We start from the raw sequence: 17,211 nt of genomic DNA on the forward strand, positions 1-17,211 counted from the left end.
CATTTTGAGGCTTCTACATTGTGAAGCATTGTTTTCTTCTGCTGTGGTAAGTCGGCTGTAAACAGCAATTTCACTGTGTTCAAGCACTGAACCATGAAGCCAATTCAAGTGTTGCCTGTCAAAACACCAATCAACAGCCTTTACGCCCAGAAGGAGGAATAATTCCCTTAGATGACACAAACTGACCTGTAAACATTTACTTGGCATTCAATATTTAACTGGCACTTTCAGCTTGTATCTGTTTGTGTACAGTGTTGTGATTTCTTTAGCAGAAAGCAACAGTTCACATTATTTGAAGTGGGGTTGTATGAGGTAGTTATCCATAGTTAGTGTACTTCCTACAGTGGGTGCCGGTCAACAAGCCCCCAGTTTGGAGAAGCAGCAGGAGTGCTAGCAATGAACCTAAGCAATGTGCTGCTATGGACAGGGTCAGCAACAACAACAAAATGTTTTAGCCACCTAAAAATAAAATCAATATCAGTTTATCACTATATTTAGAATATTTGTGCCGATTTACCTTGTTGTCAGACTTTTCCAAGGGTAAACCCTTACTGTATAAACCAAAAGTCGCTCGCACCAAACCAAGCAAACTCCATGGATGAAATCAGTAATTTGTAACAGTACTTTGTGTTACTGTGTGACTTGTGGGTTTTAAAAGGTTAGTTTGGATCCACCAAAATCACACAATAAGACAAACAAATTAACCAATCGATGCAGCAGTAGAAGAGAAACTCCAGTGTGATGAAAATGATTGATTTCACCTATGGAGTTTGGTTGATTTGGAGAGAGTGACAGTTTCCTGTATTATAGTTTTTCTCATTCCTTTTGACATTAAGTACAAATCTCCAAACAACTAGTATGTTTTTCATGCCAGATTTGATTTTCTCATTCATTCAAACAAATTTCCCACATTTTAGCACATGTACAAAAGAGTAAGTCCAATTACCAACAATAAAAGGTAATTAGTAACTGTTTTGGAATACATATTTAAAGTAACCCTCCCAACCCTGCCCATGAAATAGTTGTGACAATTGCACTAACACTTAAGAGAATAACTGAAATGATGTTGAGAAAAACGTGAAGCTTTTTGAAGTAGCTAAAATATTGCATAACTTCTGTGCTGGTTCTCCTCTCTGCTTCTTCAACCAGTATCTACTGTAGCTAATACACTGACTGTCAATACTTCAAATAATCCAAACTATCCCTTAAATGGCATCAAAAGAAGTAACCAAACAGCCATCAAACACCAGTCAGCACAGGTACACATATGGCAGTGAGGCTGTAGTGCTGGAGACGAACCTAATGAATCCGATCCGTTGCTCACTAATGACAGACCTTGACTGGATCAAAGAGGCAGGAGTGGAGGGAGGACGAGTGGAAGACGGTGCCAGCCTCACTCTGCACTTAAAAAGATCGAAAGCTTCTTACTGTGTGTTTAATATGTATGGCACGGCCCATGAAAACTATAAATAGGTCTCTCCTGATATCAAACATCTCAGAGACGTGTCTTTTAAATCCTGTCTCAGCTGGGAAATCCATACTAATGTTGTCTGTGCTAATGACAGTCAAATGGCAGGGGCTGCTGGGGGCTATGAGGCAGATACACACTGAAGGCAGAACCGGCTGGTGAGAAATCCTCCATTTAAAGGGTAACAAGCTCTGAGATCACTGTGTAGAACAGAAGACAGATAAACCTATAATATGGGATCCAGATAGATAGCTTGAATGATGCTGACCCACAACAGTAATGACCACACCTTTGCTTTTTCTCTGTCTTCAATCTCCATCCAATCAAACCGTATCCGGGGCGAACAAAGCAGTTCTAGTCACAGCCTCCAGTCCTGCAGGTAGCTGGCAGAATGAGGCGCAATAAAGCAGTACAAAATAACGGGTAAAACTTTTTTTGAAGGGGTGTGCATAAGACCGTCATTACACTGTCATAAACTTGTGAAGACACCTGTCATGAACATGAAGGAGTCTTTATGAATGTTTATCACTGTAAGTCTCATTTGCTCAATTATGTCTTTAATATAAAGTTGACATTGTTTGTTGTCCTTGTCATGGCAACTTAACATTAACCAAGACAAAAATGTCTTTGTTATGACAACTTGACATTAACCAAGACAAAAATGTCTTTTTTATGACAGATTGTGTTGACAATACAATACAACACAATACCCAGGTAGTTTAGCTTACAGAGTTTGACAAATTGACAGATAGCAGTTAACTAGTCTGCTTATTGCTAAACTTGTCTGCTGTTATTTGTAGCTGGAATTAGCTTGTTAGCCTGGTTAGCTGGGAAGTTCCTTTAAGGTTGATAATGTCAAGTTGTCATGACAAAGACATTGACAGGTTATGTCATCTTGGTTGACAATTTTTAATACGAAAAACATTCTTGTCTCTTTTAATTTCATTTGTCACGACTAACAGTATTGGCTTGATTAATGTCAACATGTCATATAAAAAAAAAATCTCGAACAATGTCAACATTTATTAAAACCCCCTCATGTTCATGACAGGTGTCATGACATGGTTATGACACTGTAATAACTCATGCACACCCCATCAAATAAAATGTTACCAAAAAATTCACACTGTCACGGTCCTTGTAGTTTTTTTCAATAGTATTTGGCACATTTTGGGTGCAATTAAATTCTCAACAGAGGGAGATTATCAGGCTCTTTGAGGATCTGTATGTTGTGATTTTCTTTCATTAAATCCTCATCACTGGCGTCTGAATCCATCCAAGCCCTTTGATCCTGATGGTGACCTGTACATGTGTCTGTATACGATCGACAGCAGCAGATAATCTGATGAATCACCGTATCTGCCGTTTGATGTTCTGATATTTGCACAGTCCCTTTCAACTGGTTGGAGGTGTAAAAGTTGAGCCTGGTGCCTCGCTTTACGGCTGGTTCGGAATTTTAATATTCAGGTGCTGTGGGACTTTAGGGATGAGCCTCTGAAATAGTTTTTCACTTCAGTACCTTTAGTCTCGGCTTCTTTCCTTCAGGTGCTACTTGAGTTTTGTATTTAAAGAGGGGACATGGGAAGGTTGTTTTCTTCCCCAGTAGACCAATGTTTAAAGGGACAGTTCACCTCAAAGTCAAAAATACGTATTTCCCCCCTGGCCTGTAGGGCCATTTATCCATCTAAATTTTTTTTGGTGTGAGTTGCAGAGTTTTAGAGATGTCGGCTGTAGAGATGTCTGCCTTCGCTCCATTATAATGGGACTAAATGGCACTTGGCTTGTGGTGCTCAAAGCACCACAGGAATACATTTGAAAGATTATAAACCAGCATCTCTTTCCAAAAATCATGATGGTTACTCAAGATAATCCACAAACCTTGTTGTTGTTCTTTCTAGTAGAAAATAAAGTAGTTCTGGTAGATTCTACTACAGAAAGAAAGCAGTTCCTACATTAAACTGTTTACAATACAACACAACACTATCTGTTGTGGTGGACTGTCTTGAGAAGAACTTGGCAAAATGCGGCCTGGGGACCAAATCTGGCCCACTGAAAGGATTTTATGTGGCCTACAAGGCCATCACCAAAATATCAAAAGTTAAAAATCTAGCAAAGACACTGAAAAGCATTTTGCTTACCCTTAAACCATTATCAGACTTTTATTTTGAAAGGGGCCAGTGCTGTGTTCATTGGTAATGATAATGAACTGCATCTTTTATATTAAAGTGTAACTCACTCAGTGCTTAACATCCACATTGTTTATGTTCTTCTACATTTGCTGCTATTATCATTGCAACCTGTACACGGCATACATGGTACACTGTAAAACATCAAGTTTTAGACATTACCAACAAAATATATGCCAATTCAACACAATTCAACATGTCAATCCAGAAAGGGTGACCAACAGTAGAAGAGCTCCATATAGAACACCTCAGACCACTCCTTTATTAGAGATTTGGCTGTAATTGGGACCTTACATCATTTGTGTCTGATCTTGAGTAACCAGGTCATGATTTTTGTGAAGAGAGAATTTTTCAGATGTATTTTTGGGGGCTTTGAGTACTACTCAGCCCCATTGTACTGACAAGAAGGTAGACATCTCTACAACAGATATCTGCAAAACTCTGTCATTCACACCAATAAGATCTAAATGGATAAATAGCACTACAGGCCAGGGAAAAATATTTTGATTTCATATAAGGGTGAACCGTCCCTTTAACACTGACATTGAACATTGACTCTCAATGAATGAATGAGCTGCAACACACTGTTAATTCACTAATACAATAAAAACAATAAAGTGTAAGAGAAGTATACTTACAGAACTGAGTGATGACCCACTTTCGTCACAGAGTCTGATCCTGTTGTGCTGCGTTAATGACGGAGGTCCTGATAACGTCGCCGGGCCTTGATGTGTCAGCTGTGATGAACAGAGGGATCCATCAAGCCCTCTTCCCCGGCACACATATGAGCAGCAGAGTCAGGGTGACAACCAGCGGATTTCGCTCACGGCATCCGGCGGGTGCTATCCAATCCTCAGGCAGGGTCGCGTCCTCAGTGCCAGCCCCTGTAGAGACAGAGGAGGTCATCCCTCTGGAAGAATGCTGCTTCTCATTGCAAAAACAAAGGCTGGGATTGTCAAAGCTGATGGCAAGGGGACGGGGTGGAGGGGCAGCCATGGCCGGAGGACTCGGGACAATAGAATAAATCACATGAAAAATGTCACAGCCCCACGAATGCAATTCTTACTTGGGGATGAAGCGGGATTTGAAAAATTGAGAGAGCCATGCATAACGTGGGGGTTGTTTATCTAAGGCATAAACAGGCACAGTCACATGGTCCACTAGTCAGACAGTAAGAGCATTTCTATTCATTTTGCTTTCATTTCCTGACAGGCATATGAAAGGAGTACACTCTGAATGGACTCCTATGCTTGAAAAGTCTAATAAAGGGAGAGGGTAAAAATATGCCGCTAGTCTAAAGAGCTGCACAGATGGAGAGGAGGCAGCAGCGTGAGAGGCAGCACAGCTCCTGTCAGTAATTAAGGAGGATGGTTATACTTTGGCTGTAAATGATGCTGCTTATAGCAGGTGGTTTAGATGAGTGACCTTTCAAGCTTGTGGAAGATAAGGTCAGAAATTACACCTACTGTATTAGAAACAGAGAAATGCTTGTTTGTTTGCCACCATGAAGGCATTCTGAGGGCAGCAAATAGTTTCCCATGTCGTGTGTGGCTTATCATTGCAGGAAAAACAGATGTACAATGCTGCGTTCACATCACATCATTTTGAATCTATTACAAGCAGCTGAGGGGGAAAAATATTCATGCCATACTCTGATTTGTAATTGACCCTCCCCTAAGCCCCGCCCTTCTTAGTTACTGTTAATAAGCTGCCACACTTTCACACTTAATGGTGGCAGATTTAATATTGACATTGGGAGCATTTTTTGAAACACGAGGCCTTTGAATCCTTAGAGATGTAAAAAAGGCAGCTTCTCATTTCTCAAAAGCATTCATAAGTGTAGCAGGCTGATGTAAGCTACCGCTAACTCATTAAGTCAGCTGAGAAGTCCAACTCCAGCTGATGTATTAATGTTTCCATCTGATATGAACCCTGAGAAATTGTATATTTAAAGTTACCTGACAGATAACGTTAATGCTAAAAGACTGAGGCTAAAGCTAGCTTACGTCTCGGCAAACATTGGTCAGATGGTGAAATACAGCAGGTATATTTGCATGATAGATAACAGAAATACATGGCAAAACATGGGAAAAGGAAGCGCAGGGGCTTGATTAGTGCAGCGGACCGGTCATCCAGCCAGACCATCCGGATGACACTCATAGAAGACAGCTGGGATAATGCTAAGCTAACCCGGCTTAGACCTGAGTTGGCAAGCCAGAGAGAGATGCATCGTTGTCGACCCACTTTGACTCTGCATCGGCCCACATCCTCCTCCTCAAACCCCCACAGAACAAGTGCAGATGCAGTGGGATCTAACAAGTTTGTCTGGAGGTAAAGTTACTGCAGCTAGTAAGCTAGTGTTAGTTAGCCAGACATGCTAATGTTTGCAACTTATGTTTGAGCAGATGAAGACAGAGTTTAATCCATTTAACACATGTGTGATCTTGTGTTTTACGTATTTGAGAGACTACAAAAGAGATGCCACTGTCCAGATCATCACCAATGAAAAATGAATTCTCCTTGGTCAGATAACGGACACTTTTACAGCCGAAGTCACTGAAAAGCTGCGCATGGATTTTGGCAGCAGAAGTAGCTGTCTCCTCCAGTCATCCAGTTGAGTTATCAAGCTGCAAATGTTGAATTAGATGGTTTACCAGCACCAAATCATCAGCATGTATGATTGTTGCGTCTACAGTTGTCAGAATTTATAATCCACTGGCTGACTCAAGTTGGATTAAGACAGGATCAGAGCAATCAGCGGCGTCTATGCCTGCAAGCTACTGAAGGTGTTGACTGGACTGAAGATGTTATGGAGGGACGTAACTTAAGTATTTGGACGGGGGTATCTCAAACTATTGAAATACTCTCTGCAGACACCAGTGATGCCTCCCACAAGAGTCCACAAGAAATGGTTCATTGAGTTTGTTGAGTTATAAATAGGGAGCATAGCTAAAATGTAGGGGGTGAGTCATAAGTCACTAATGACAAAGAACCTCTGCTAAATGCATTGATATCTTCAGTGATAGAAAGCGTACTGAAAATCTGTACTCAAGTACTGTAACACTGCTGAAATGTTACTCAATTACAAGTAAAACTACTGGTGTTAAAAAAAAAAAACTCAAGTAAAAGTACAAAGTATTCTTGTCATAAACTACTTAGAGTAGCAGTTACTTTTTAACCATTGCTGTTTCATGTGTTATCAATAAGAGCTGGGGGTTCTGCTTCTCCAAATCTTCTGTTTAAATTAGAGCTGCAACAACTAGACAATTAATCGATTACTTGATTTAAAGTAAAGGAGTAGCCATTTTAAGAATTGATTAGTTGTTTCAGTCATTTTGGATTCAAAAATGTCAAAAGATTCTAAGTTGCAGCTTCTAAAATGTGAGGATTTACAGCTTTTCTTTCTCTTCTAATGGTACAAAATGCAAAGAGGTGGTTCATTATGTTGTAATGACAACAAGAAACTGTGCTGAGTGCAATGATGCCTCCCACACGAATCTATACGTTACATGAATCCATCTAAAAGTTACCCACTTCTTCATTACAGGCGACTCCTACTGCCATGCCCCCTTTATGCCAGTTGGCATGAACACAAATACACACGTTCCCACACCCTCACACACACACACACACACACACACACACACACACGCTTGACCTCTATGCCAAATTTCAGCCACCTAAGGTGAAAATTGTGGCTGCAGGAGGCTGGGGAATTCGGTGGACTGACCAACAATGGAGTGACTTATAGAGCTGCTGGTCAGCTGAAAAAACGCAAACAAACAAAAAACACTGGGAACATAACTGTAACCACCATTGCTGGCAGTTATATATGAATAAAATATACACCTATCAGGCATAACATTATGACCTAATATTGTGTTGGTCCCCCTTTTGCTGCCAAAACAGCCCTGACCCATTGAGGCGTGGACTCAATGTGTATTCTGACACCTTTCTATCAGAACCAGCATTAACTTCTTCAGCAATTTCAGCAACAGTAGCTCGTCTGTTGGATCAGACCACACAGACCAGCCTTCACTCCCCACATGCATCAATGAACCTTGGCTGCCCATGACCCTGTTGCTGGTTCACCACTGTTCCTTCCTTGGACCATTTTTGATAGATACTGACCACTGCAGACCAGGAACACCCCACAAGAGCTGCACTTTGGAGATTTGGAGACTTCTGTCCCAGTCGTCCAGCCATCACAATTGGCCCTTGTCAAACTGGATAAAATCTTTACACTTGCCCATTTTTCCTGCTTCTAACACATCAACATTGAGGACAAAATGTTGACTTGCTGCCTAATATATCCCAGCCACTAACAGGTGCCAAGATGAAGAGATAATCAGTGTTATTCACTTCACCTGTCAGTGGTCAGAATGTTATACCTGATTGGTGTATATATCAATATCAGGACTAATACATCAATTTAGCCACTTTACGAGGAGCTGAACACTGTATGTTTGCATCTGGTTTGACTTGTTAACAAACCACTTCAAATATGTAACACAGTAAAAAATGCTGATTGATTATGTGTATCTAATGTGACTACAAGCTTAGTAATTGGGCGGCCATCTTGGAGCAGTATGTGAACACTTCTGAGTTGTAATAACAGGAGGTATTTCTGTTCTTCACATGCTGCTGATATTGTGTGAATGCAGCATTATGATTAATGATGCTCAGTTACATTTAAGTGTTACATTAATCTCTTGCTTGTGAGGCTGCATGCACAAAACCATGGAACTATCACACCAGAATGGAATTCAACCATCATTAATATTATCAGGTATCAAGGTCATTTGTTATAATTACAACACAACACAGGGCTGCATAAAAAATTAAAAGCATGCACACAATATATTTTGCCTAATACAATTCTACGATCTCCTTGATATCAGTATATTTCTTTTTTTGTTTTAATAAATTGTATGATAGTTGCGCAGTTGAATGCCTGCCATTATTTTCCCTAGACATCTGCTTTTAGAGCTAGTAATTAATTAATAAGTTAATACTAAAACCAATAATAATTGAATACAGAGGCAATTAGTTAATATTATAACATGTAGATACATTTATGTAGTCTTACATTTCCAACTGGCACTCTGAGGGGAACTATACAGGGGCAGATCTAGAGAAATATTCATCAGGTGGCAAGACAAAGAAGACTTGAAGGGGTGGCACAAAATGTTAATTGCATATCAATATTTGCTTGAAAGATATTTTAAGTTTAAGATATTACATTATTCTGGTATATGAGTTGCAGAAGTTTATAATGGTGGCAACAGAAATTCATAAAATTCCAGTTACTCAAGATAATCCGATTGAGAGCAGTTTCTATAACCGTGCTAGCTAGTGTCACGGCTAGCACCATTGATGTCCTATTAGTCATTAATGTTTACATCCACATTCAGTCTTCCTTCTGCGTGTTCAATGGTTGGCGGGGGTAGTTTGCTAGAAGGAAAATAGTTCCTTCATGAAACTGTTCAAATCAAGTCTGTGGATTATCTTGAGAAACCAGATCATGATTTCTGGAAAGAGATGTCGCTGTTGAGTTTTCAGTATTTAAGTATTTTTTCGGTGCTTTGAGCTGGGCGTCATTTAGTTCCAGAGACTCTCACCAAAACAACCTGGATAGCATCAAACTGTTCCTTGTTTTTTTTTTTTTTCTTAGGTGAACTGATTTTTTTTTTAAATGTGCAAATCAGTGAAGAAAGATAGAATCATGACAGATCTTGTTGCTTTTTCATTTATATCCACATTTTCTCATGTTCAGTGCAGCTCAGCCCACATTAGTTCGATGTCTGCAGTCTTCTAGTAGCCAACACTATCATCAGGCTTTGGTGGAGCCCAATTTTCTGTTGCACACCACTACTAAAACATGTCACATACACAAGGATACGTGGAAGTGTGCAGCAGTGTGGTGAATCACAGGGTTACTGAAAAAAAACACTGCACTGTTACTACTATAGACAATTAATACTGTCAGTAACATTTAATCGATGCTATGTAACAAAAACTGTTCAAAATCAAAGAGAAATCACGGCAAAAACATTTGTCAATCACATTGTTGTGTTTTTTAACTACAAAAAAGAGTCTTCTTGTGCTGTTTAATTAAAAAAAAGGAAATATAAGAAAAGAAATATAATCTGTAACACCGTAAATAAACATTGTTTTAGAGCTCCTCCTAAATGTTTTAAAGTAAACTTTGAGGGGGAACTCATGTCCGTTTCAGGGGAGCCGAGCTTCCCTTAGCTCCCCCATAATTCAACTGTCATCAACATGCTGAATTATCACATATTTTAAAGTTACTTGGCTTGTATCTCAAATGTATTGAAATTCTGCTTCTTTCTAAAGGTGTTGTCAGAAAGTATTCGTCCTCACTTCAACCTCTCCCTCTGTTCTCTACTCCTGCCTCCTCCCAACCTCAATTTCCCCTTTATTCTTCAAGCACAAGTACTGTGATGTGTTATCATCATCCCAGTATCAAATAATTCAAATCAGTCATTATCAATATCTCCTACATATTGAAAAAGACTATTTGGTATGCACCTGATCACCTGTTTGGCTTTTCATTTTTGGAGTCAGCCTTATTTTCCTCGAGAAATATGCTGATGCTAATATTGGCGCAGAATGAGCCGGTGCTTATAAACAGCCTTTTTATGGACGAGAGTATTAGTGGCATTATGATCTGCAGCGCTGTCTGAAATAATGTGTGCACGTAAACAGATTAATTGTAAAAGAATAACTGCTCTCAGCTGAACACTTCTTCTCCCACTGGCATCTTTGTATCCAGCAGAAACCCGACACCTGCAATCAACCCGGCGGGAATCATTTCTAAATAACCTGTCCTTATGTTGCCTTGTCCTCCCATGACACAAGGATAAAAATATAGCAAGATATTTGTTGTTAAGGAGAAATTTTGAGCGAGATCACCTAGAAGTTTGGCTCAAAATGAAATGCAGTGGTATAATTTTTATTCTTCTTACACCCACTATGAGAGAACGTAACATTACCCGCTGATTGTTCTCCTTGCGCGCTCACTGTTCTGTTATTTAATCACTTCCATCATTCCATCAATATTCTGTCTGCATGTGTTTATGTGCCGAGGCTCAGAGAAATGCCATTCGTTGTTTGACAGATGGGTGATTAATGAGACGGTGGTGCAGTTTCAAAGGTGTCACTTCCAGAAAGAAGTGTAGGTGTGCTATTAAAATGCAAATCATTAAAATTCACATTCAATTAATAGCTTCTTAAGCCATCGGTGGCAATATTGATGTGATGAAAACACTGCGAAGCATAACTCCTGTATTTTCCACTGCGGTGGCTCCTTTGAAAATCATCTGGGTGATAATTAGTGGCTTTTCACTGCAACAACTCTATCTCTGCAAGTGCCATTTCTCTCACTTGCTTTGTGTTTCATAGATTCACATTTTACGCAGAATATAATACAACATAGCACAATAAGTGTTGCTTCTGGAACTTGATTTCAGTGTTATTTGAGAGGCTGGAGGGGCATCAGGAGGGTAACTTCCTGCGAGCTTCATTAGTTCTGGCGTTCTTTGTCACATTCAGAAGCCTGAACATTATTCATTGTGAGGTGATTAGAATAACAGCGCTGAAGTGTCAAAACTACAACCGCAATACACCTATCAGATGTAACTTCTCCATTTTGTGACACTGACAAATTCAGGTCATTATGTCAATCAGTTAAGCAAAGTATAAAAGATTCTTCTGTTTAAGTTTTAAGGATATTAATATATTAATTTGCAGTAATTGTGCACCCAAGAAAATCAAAATCAGTCCAAATAGTGAAGTGGAGCCATAAACTGTATATTAAATAGGTTAATCCCTATTTAATATGCAATCTATGGTTGAAGTGAGATGTTTCCCCCCCACCCCCTTCTTTGCAGATGCAAAAAAGCTGCAGGAACACTGCAGGAGTGCAGGGAAACAATAGCAATTATTTCGGCCCTGAATAGAAATTTCAAAAGACACCACAGTTGTCAGATTATTTTATAGTCAGTATTAGTCAAATTAGAATGTTTCCTTGACTGCTGATGGCATGTAATGATTATTTTATGATTTATTACAGTAAATATATTACAGATTTCTCTTTTAAAGTGAGAATATAGTACATTTCAGAAGTAGAAATAACACATTCTTCGTCTTACAATTGAAAATTTGACAATTGATCATTTTATCCTGTGTACAGCCAGTACCATTGTATTGTTCTCATGGGATGCCTCATGAGAAAAATATCTTTACCATCTTATTTCAGCAGAGTAGCATTCTAACATTTGGTAATTAACACAAAACACACATAAAATTTGGACCAGATGGTGTTGCTCCACCAAAAGTCAGAGGATCATCACCATGATTAGAATTCATCCAGAATGAATGTGTGCAGAAAATTTCATAGTAAACAAGCCAATAGTTCTCAAGTCAGTTCACTCAAAACAAAGTATTAACCTGATGTTGGTGTGAGAAGGAAAGTCAGGGGATCACCAAGTCAGTGGGCTTCCTCGTGTTAATTTGAATGAGAGTGGTCTAGTAACACAGCCAGTGCAGAGGGTGTTTGGCAGAAAATGTAGGATCATCTGGCAAACCTTGCTAAACTTTTACTGGTCCGCAACACATCATCTGGCAAAGCACCAAGGCCAAACAAGTTAGTGGAGTTTCCTGCCAGATGACTTTGTCTGATAAGCTTCAAACTCATGTATCTGTTGCTCAAACTGGACTCCAATTATGCTGTTTTAAATTTGGCTGAGAGCATAAATGCTAACATTTGCACGCAAACATTTTTAGCTAGTATAGAGAGACGAAATCCCTCCCCTTCCAGTTTTCCCCATGGTTTCGTTCTTAGGACAAAAAGAAAGAAAAGAAAGTTTCCATTTGTGACTAACATATCTTGCGTGATATTTTTTAGCCAGCCACTCCTTTTACCAGCCATGACGTGAAATAGTGACCATTTCCTGTCTATCTAGAGCTGTCCTATCAAATAAAGGCTAAAGGCCAAATATAAAAATCTTCAAAAGCCAAAAACATCCTGTTACTACACCATGATAACACATAGGCATTGTAGCTTCAGTGGCTAAATTTAGCTTTTGGAAGAAGAAAGTCATGATGTTACTTAAGCGTCTGTATAACATGTACCGTATTTTATTTTATTTTTTTTGTTTAATTGAATGTGTTAGCATGCTAGCATTTGCTAGGACGTGACACAAAACACAGCTGATGATAATATTACTAGCATGCATTTGGTCTGTAACTAAAGTATTGGGAAAATTAAAAATTGACTTGACGATGGGAGGAGGGAGACATGAATGTACCAAACTTCCTGGCAAGCCATCCAGTAGTTGTTGATCAGGCTAAGTCTCTAGCATTGCCAAAAATGTGTTCAGTGTTTGTTAACACTGGGGATAAATACTGTGTTGTGTGAATAATATTCTCATCATTATTCCTCTCGCTGTACCACTTAGCAGTACAAAATATGTTGGCAATTTCTTATTTCTAAACAATTATTGCATTAATTTTTCCAGTAATCCACATTTGGAAACTTTCCTGTTTTGGATTACTGGTACCAGTGTAGATGTAATATGCAGTCATTATTTTATGTTCCATCACTAATGCACTTTACTACCACTCACTGGATTTTAAGATGTATGGTATTTATTCTGCCAAGGTCACATGCCCCATCTTGTAATGTTAATGAAAGTAAAAAATAACTTCAGTATCCACCTCCAGATTCAGATGCACTCCAAACTTCAAAGGGGTTCTTCCTTGGCCCATGCGACACCCTTCCTCAAAGTTAAAGAAAAATTGTGCCAGTAGTTTTTGTATATTCTTGCTGACAAACAGACAAACAAACAGCACTTCAACATTACTTCTTTGGTTGAGGTAATAATGATGTTAGAGCAGAGGAACAAGTAAGCACACAAGGCTACTAATGTATCGAAAGTTTGACACGTATGTCGAACATCATGATATTTAGAAATCTTACACAAGTCTCCTTTAACTGATCTGGTGCTTTAGACTTGGATAATAGGTCCCTCCATTCTCTTAACTCCTCACACACATGTGCTGTGTGAGATTAGCTTGTATATCCTCATTTGTCAAAAGGAGGCTCCAGAATACATGTAGATATAACATCACTAAAGCTAAACTTCTATCAGGAAACATGTTAATATTTGTTGTTCAGACATACAGTATCATGGCTTATGGATAAAACACGGGAGAGCACAGTCAAACTGCCATAATACCCAAGAAACCGATCTTAAAGAATGCCTTCTTTAGTTTTCAAAAAAAAAAAATATAGTGAGAGATAGTTAAATAATTTGCTATGTAGGCGTATGCAATTACTGCTTTCTACTGTGAAGATGTTTACAAGTACAGGCGGTGTGAAGTCTAACGTTTCAGTGAAAGTGCTAATGAGTACTGGGTTGCACTGTGCCAACAATACATTTCACAGCTCTGACAGGAAAAATGTTCCCACTTACAGCACAGTTTGCATTTGCAATTAGGATCCTCTTCTGTATATAATGGCTTGATTTTTTTTTTTAAAACCCAACAACCCTAGAACTTTTTTATTTCATGTTCAAAGAGAGAAAAATCAACTCTGTGTAAGTTGTCACAGTTAATGGAGCAGGTTCTTACTTTGCCTTTAAGTGAGTGTAAAAATTAACAGAAGTGTCTTGTGTGATTTAAGGTAGCATGTGGTTTACTCTTTAGAGCTACAACAATACGTTTTTAAGTGGTTATGAAAGAGTCTCAGTTTAATACTGATGCCTCTATATGACTGATATAAATCAACAAGACTTTTTAGTTAGTCTTAAAGGAGCAATATCTGCCTCGAGTAGTGATGTATCGGTCGCAAAAGATCCGGATCTTAGAGCCGGCTCTTTGAAGTGAACGACGGGAACCGGCTCTTGATTGGGAGCTGATTTGTTTTTTCTCCTCTTTTTTCTGTTAAAGTCACACGTGATTGGTGGCGTGTGTGTCCACACTGAGTAGAAGGGGGAGGGGAGGGGTTATAGACACACAGCACAGTGAGCACATGAACAGGTGGGAGGGAGATGAGAGAGAACATGTGCTACAGACAGAGACAACACGCTTGAAAGGTGAGAAAATACACTTGTTTGAGATGAACTGCGCCTCGCCTGGAAAGTAGGCAGGCCGCAGCAGGGAGTGGAGATGAAAATCTGCAGTCAATTTGGACAGTTTTCAACAGAGTTAAGAGAGAATAGAGTAAGAGACCACCTGTAGGTTACCTGTAGTCTGCAGACCACGTTCATAGCTGAAGAAATAAAGTGCGTTCTTGATCGCTGATTGAAGTTAAAATAGAAGAGATCCCCCTTCTGATACATGTAACATCTGTTCTTTTATCTGCCTTGTAAAACCAAGTCATATATAAGTCATATATATAACTTTTATTATTATCAGACAAAATATCTGCTTGTTGACAGATTAAAATTTCATTGCACAACAGAAGACTAATATATCCAGTGTTAAATATTACAATTACACAGAAAATGAGTAATTAATATAATATGTGGTGTTTGTTGTCAAAATTAAGCACTCTGCTTAGCACTCTCGTCCATGTTGAGTATGTTGAGTATATAAATAAATAATAAACATTTGATATAATGTATGTTTTTTACATTAGTAATTCATTTTACATAATTTTTGGTAATAAATTAATTTAAGCAACAAAAAATCCTAGGAGCCACTTGGGAGGCGAAAGAGCAGGCTCTTTTTAGAGAGCCAAAAAAAACCAGCTCCCTAAAAAGAGCCGGAATTCCCATTAATAGGTTGTAATCTTGTTTAATATATGATCTGTGGTTGAAGTGAGTTGTTTCACCCCGACTCCCTCCTCCCAGACATGGCAGAGACAGGCAGGCTGCAGGAGCTCCGCAGAAGCTCTGCAGGAGCGCATGAGGCGTGCTGAGTCCTCGACTGTAAGTTGATCAGCTATTTATAACTGTCAGTTGTCTGTCAAAGTAATGTTAAGACCATTATCCTGAAAACAAAAGCCCACTGCTCTAAAATAAAACACTCTGGACAATGAGTTAAGTGGCTGCCTATCTCACTGCTGGCCAAACTCCATTAACATTTTGCTCAATTTAACAGTTATAAACGTCTACACCCTCTAATTTTTTACCACTCATAAACACGCACTTGCTCATTTGGTGTGAAATTCTGCATTAATTTAAACTCCGATTGATTAAATTCATGCCACCAGCTCAGTGTATAATTTACAGTTCTGGTGGTGGAAACACTACTGCATTTGTCCAAAGGGGGCCCCAAAATCAACAAAATATGTAAGATCCTTTTAGTAGCTTTAATTTGCATTGAAGGAGTGGTGTGATCAATATAAAGTCTATATATAAATGCAGACTTAAATGCAATCTGAAAAGTGAAACTACAGGCAAAATGTATATATTCATGTGCATACAACCTCCTTTAAAATTGAATAAATTACCTTCCAATCACATTTCACTGATTGAAAGTATTATACACCCCCACAGAGGCAATTTTATCCTCCAACACAAGTAAATATACATTGAAAACAATCTCATATAGCTACAGGCTGTTATACAATCAGCAACTGCAATCAGAAATGAAGTGAATGTATGGCCTTAACCATATTCTACTGCACACCACCAACCCTGATTACAAAAACACACACATACAAAGCAGACACACATTAAGATGTTTACTAGTCTCTCAGTTGTTGAGAGTGTTTGTCCCGGGGGGACGGGGGACTTTAAAAGTAGTGCAGTAAGTTTTAAATAGTCCAGTCATCAGCAGAATGCTTCATTTAGCTGAAGACACACACTGCTGCTCTTTCTTTTTCAGTCCACTGAGTCTGTATCTGCTGGACAATATAACAACACACACAGCAAACAAAAGGAAGTAAATACTCACATTTCATTTGGTAGCATATTTGGACCTATAAATAAACTCAAGGCCTTATTACAGGCTAGTTAGCTTCTGTTTTGCAAACATGAGCTAACTTAAGATATGGCTATAGGGCTTTTACAGGTCCACCAGCATCATTTTAACCATCATCAAAATTTGGTTTTCTTTTCAACATAGACGAGCCAAGCACTTTGCTAAGAACAGAAAACAGGAAAGGAGAGAGTTGACTGAGGTTCTGCTGGGTACCAAGACTGAAGAACAGAGTGAGAATGGGCAGGATTTAGGAAGCATCAGTGGTTTTAGTAGCATCTAGTAGTGAGCTTGCAGACTGCAAAGACCTCTCCCTGTTGTCCTGTTGTCCCAGGGACAATGGAAATAGCTACATAGCTACTTTGGGATACAAAGATACAGTGTCTGGGATGGTAGAGAAACGTATCATTACAAATTAAATTATTATGTTTGTGTGTCATGGAATATCTAAATATTTAGTTGTTAGGTGTTAAAATTTGCAAAATGTAGCATAGTTTTAAGTTACATCATACACTGTAATGGTGTTTTCACTAAAACTGTAAAACAGTTAGTTCTGACCAAGTAGTCTGATTGGTTGAGAGACATTCCATCAGTGCTGTTACAAAG

At 38.9% G+C, this 17,211-nt stretch overlaps 1 protein-coding gene across 1 annotated transcript in view; it reads right to left on the reverse strand.

Moving 5' to 3' along the window:
- Positions 1-17,211, reverse strand: part of b3gat1b (beta-1,3-glucuronyltransferase 1 (glucuronosyltransferase P) b) — a 49,759-nt gene that overhangs the window by 18,043 nt on the left and 14,505 nt on the right. The window contains exon 2 of the mRNA XM_084730556.1: positions 4,293-4,538. The gene's annotated coding sequence lies outside the window, so the exon portion shown is untranslated. The remainder of the gene's footprint in view (positions 1-4,292; positions 4,539-17,211) is intronic.

The sequence above is a fragment of the Lutjanus erythropterus genome, chromosome 11 (assembly GCF_056507025.1).
Source record: "Lutjanus erythropterus isolate fLutEry1 chromosome 11, fLutEry1.hap2, whole genome shotgun sequence".
Classification (NCBI taxonomy): domain Eukaryota; kingdom Metazoa; phylum Chordata; class Actinopteri; order Lutjaniformes; family Lutjanidae; genus Lutjanus; species Lutjanus erythropterus.